At 40.4% G+C, this 4,524-nt stretch overlaps 1 non-coding gene across 1 annotated transcript; it reads right to left on the bottom strand.

The window, feature by feature from the left end:
* Positions 1 to 3,140: 3,140 nt before the first annotated feature.
* LOC114235932 (U6 spliceosomal RNA) lies at positions 3,141 to 3,249 on the bottom strand. Its single transcript, XR_003622004.1, has one exon. It is a non-coding gene; the product is annotated as a U6 spliceosomal RNA (small nuclear RNA).
* Between the last annotated feature and the right edge of the window lie 1,275 nt (positions 3,250 to 4,524).

The following is a 4,524-nucleotide window of genomic DNA, read 5'->3' as shown; positions in this document are numbered from 1 at the left end:
GGCCAAGTCCATGGGGTGGGGGGAGCAGCGGGGCAGAGGGCCCTGTTAATGATGGGTAAGCTTGAGAGAGACCTGGTCAGATTTTTAAAAAGTATATCCAGTGGCGTAGAGGAAGATGGACTTGAGGGAGGTGAGGCTAGAGAAGGAAGCCTCGTAGGGACTTCATGCAACTAGGGGATCCAGGAAACAGGCAATCCAGCTCTTATGGGGGTTTGCCTTCTCTCCCTCTTTTTCCTATTTCCCTCTTCATTCATAGCTTTGAGTCAAGTGACTGAAGGGCCATCCTCTTCTTCTTCCTTCTCCTTTCTTTTGTTTTGTACTTTTTGTTTTGAAATGATTTTAGACTCACAAGAAGTAGCATAAATAGTACAGAGTCCTCTTTAACCTTCCCCCAGCTTCCCCCACTGGTATCATCTCTTATAACTTTAGGAAATTATCAAAATCAGGAAACTGACATTGGTACAAAACTGGTAACCAGGCTACAGGTTTCATTCAGCTTTCACTGGTGTTTGCATATGTGTGTGTGTGTGTGTGTGTGTGTGTGTGTGTGTGTTTAGTTCTATGCAATTTTATCTCACATGCATATCTGGATGACCACCACCCTAATCAACGTGACCCCACCAGGGACCTCCTCGTGCTGCACCTTCTCTTTCCCCCTTTCCCTCCTCCACCCCATCCTGAAGGCCATTCTAGTGCACTAAGCTAGAGCATTCAAACTGCTGCTGACTCAGAAAGAAAAAAAAGACCTTTCCTGGCACACTTAAGTCCTCTGAGTTTTTCTTCCTTACTATGAATAGGTCACGTCTACCTCCCTGGAGAGCATGGGTGTGGGGGGAGACCCTGTGCTTTGGGCCAGAAGCGGGACTGTTCTTGTCCCCTGGAGGGTTCAGAGTCCTGCTGGCTCCTGAGACTGAGGGTGGGGGCTCTTCTTGCCTCTACTTTATGAGATTTCTTAAATCCTCAGTAGAGGACAGAACTGAGGCTTGGTCAAAAGTGGATATGGTGAGTTTAAACATATAATAAGGATGCACAAGAAGTAGATATATGGTCTAATACACGTTCATTTTGTAGACTTTAAATATTGTTCTATATTTCTTTGAAAAGGTCCATTCTTTCTCAAATGATGAATCGTTAATTCAACAATAGCCTCTCATTCTCACTCAGTGTAGTGTCTATTTGAAGTTCATAAACATCACTTTTATGCAGACTGACCTCACCATAGGTGCATTTCGGAGATTTATATATAAAGCATATATTTCAATATGCAGTAGCAGGTGTAGTGAAACAAAGGGTTTATAATATTGGAGATGTCATATAATAGCTTAGATTTAGAAGAGTCTTTTCATGTCATCTGGTATAATTTTTAACTTAATTTACGAATTGCTTCTCCAAAGCTCTGATCTTCGTGGACATCCAGGAATAGAAGCCCACTGGTTCACATGCAGCAGGTTCTTCCGTGTTAGACAGCTTGAATTGTTGGTGCATTTTCCTTTTATTTTGGTCCAAAATCTACTATCATATGTGTTTCATTTATGGGTTACAGTTTGTCCTTTCAAACTACTCAGAATAAATGTAATCCCTTTTCCACACACTGTCTTGTTGGGTTTGAAAGCAGTTCTTGTGTTTCCTTGAAGCCTTCTCCTTCTAGTATAAACACCTTCACTTCCTTTCACTGGTCCTTACAGGCCTTGTTTCCCATACTCTTGCCATCCCATCACTTCCTCAGGAAGTACTCTCGTTTACCCATGTCAGTCTTAAAATGTGGCATCCACATTTTGTCTGTTATCACACAAAGGAAAACAACAGCACAGTTTGACGGACCAAACTATGTAAACCACATGTAGGATATTAAATACTTTCAACAGTTTCCTGCTTTTGTGATGTAAAAATGTCTGCATTTAATTCTCCCTACAAACCCTGTAAGAAAATTAGTCAAATGAACACTTCCTCCATATAGTAAACACTTAATAAAGGTTCACTTTCATTATTATTACTAATGTAAAACAACTAACACTATATATTTTAAAAACAACAAAAAGATCCCCCCCCAAACAAAACCCCCAAACAACCACAAAGTCACGCATCAAAAGGCAAGAAATATAGGGAAAAGTGAATAACCTAGAACAATAAGGCAATTTCCCACACCTTTTTTTTTTTTTCTATTGAAATATAATTGGAGAATGTCCTGGAGGTCCAGTGGTTAGGACTTGGCGCTTTCACTGCCGGGGCCCGGGTTCGACCCCTGATCGGGGAACTAAGATCCAGCAAAAAATAAATAAATAAGTAAATAAATAAATAATTAAAATTAAAAAAAGAAATATAATTGACATATAACATTGTGTAAATTTAAGGTGTACAATATGTTACTTTGATACATTTATGTATTGTAATATGATTGCCGTTGGAGTGAAAATTAGCACTTCTCTCATGTTACATAATTTTCATTTCTTTTTAGTGACTGGAATAATTAAGTTCTAGTCTCTTAGCAAGTTTGCTGATTATACAATATTCTCTCTTTGGTTTTGTTTATTTATTTTTATTTATTTGTTTATTTATTTATTTATTTAACATCTTTATTGGTGTATAATTGCTTTACAATGGTGTGTTAGTTTCTGCTTTATAACAAAGTGAATCAGCTATACATATACATATATCCCCATATCTCCTCCCTCTTGCGTCTCCCTCCCACCCTCCCTATCCCACCCATCTAGGTGGTCACAAAGCACCGAGCTGATCTCCCTGTGCTATGCGGCTGCTTCCCACTAGCTATCTGTTTTACATTTGGTAGTGTATATATGTCCATGCCACTCTCTCACTTCATTCCAGCTTACCCTTCCCCCTTCCCGTGTCCTCAAGTCCATTCTCTATGTCTGTGTCTTTATTCCTGTCCTGCCCTTAGGTTCTTCATAACCACTTTTTTTTTTTTTTTTAGATTCCATATATATGTGTTAGCATACGGTGTTTGTTTTTCTCTTTCTGACTTACTTCACTCTGTATGACAGACTCTAGGTCCATCCACCTCACTACAAATAACTCAGTTTCGTTTCTTTTTATGGCTGAGTAATATTCCATTGTATATGTGTGCCACATCTTCTTTATCCATTCATCTGTCGATGGACACTTAGGTTGCTCCCATGTCCAAAAATATGGAATGCTTCACAAATTTGCATGTCATTCTTGCACAGGGGCCATACTAATCTTCTCTGTATCATTCCAATTTTTTAGTATATGTGCTACCAAAGCGAGCACTTTGGTTTTTTTAGACTAGAGTCTGTCCCGTTTATTTGTTATTATACTAATGACAATCTTTTTTACTTCCAAGATTTAAAATTATTTATATCCATTTGTTCATGTTTCATTTCTTACTGTTTTTGTCTCCTAATTTCTTATACTTTTAAAAAGAAATTTATTCCTATATATATAATATATTTATATAGTATTCTAGAAGATGCATTTAATTTGGCATTGGTTTTATTCAGATTGTTGATTTTGTTGGCTTTCTTTCATTGAATTAGTTTTTCCCCCTTTGTCTTACCCTTCCCTCTCTAGTGGTTTTCAGATTTCCTCCACCTGTTCTCTGGGGCTCCCTGCCCAGATCCAGGCTTATCATGGTTCTTCAGAACTTTGGTCCTGCAGTGATTGGGGGCTATTACAGAAATGGTCACAGAACTGGCAGGCAGCCTGGCTCAGTTCATGGTGGTGGGGAATCTTGTTCTATGTCCACGTCCTTTTGTCCTCCTGGGGCTGTAACTTGCTCAAAGCTTCAGCACAGGCAGTAGTATGCACCAAACTTTTTCTTTTTCTTCCTCTCTTCTTTTCACTAGTGGAGGTGACCTTACCCTACTCTGTCCCCAACAACGGGGAGCATAGCTGTGAATTCCTTGTCTGGGGCCTGTGGCTTCAGCCCTGCTCCCTCCTTTGCATTGATGATCCATTTCATTGCTTTGTGCTTGGGCTTAGGAATTACATGAGAGCCTTTGTGGACTGCTTCAGGTGATATATAATAACCACTGCCCCAGATCCACCTGCCGGTATCTCTCATCTGGACGTTTTGTGAGGGCTTCCCAGTAGGTCTCCACTGGTTCCTATGATCCATTTTCCATTAAAAATGCACATGGAAAAATGATGTTCCTCTAACTTAAAATCATCCTGACATCCCCTTGCTCCAAAGTTCGAAATCTAAGCGTACTTCACAAGGCCTTGTAAGAGCCAGCCCTGCCTCTGTTCCAGCTCTGTTTGTGCACTTGCCCTTGGATCAGGAATATCAGCTCACCTTTCACCTCCTGGAACCACTGGTCTCCAACATACCTTAGAGCCTTCACGTAGGCCTCGCCTCTGCTTGAAATCCTCTCTCCTCAACTGCATCCTCACCCCTGTCCTCCTGGTTAAATCCTCTTTATCTCAGATCTCAACTGGGATGTCTCGTCCTCAAGGAGACATTTCCAACCCCCCCTTCACCCCCCCAGCTTGGGTGACGCTTTATATACCCTCAAGGGGTCCTATACTTTTTCTTTAAATAAGCTC

Source organism: Balaenoptera acutorostrata, chromosome 13 (genome assembly GCF_949987535.1).
Source record: "Balaenoptera acutorostrata chromosome 13, mBalAcu1.1, whole genome shotgun sequence".
Lineage (NCBI taxonomy): Eukaryota > Metazoa > Chordata > Mammalia > Artiodactyla > Balaenopteridae > Balaenoptera > Balaenoptera acutorostrata.
Note: the sequence above shows the minus strand (reverse complement) of the source record. Positions and strands in the feature narration are given on the sequence as shown.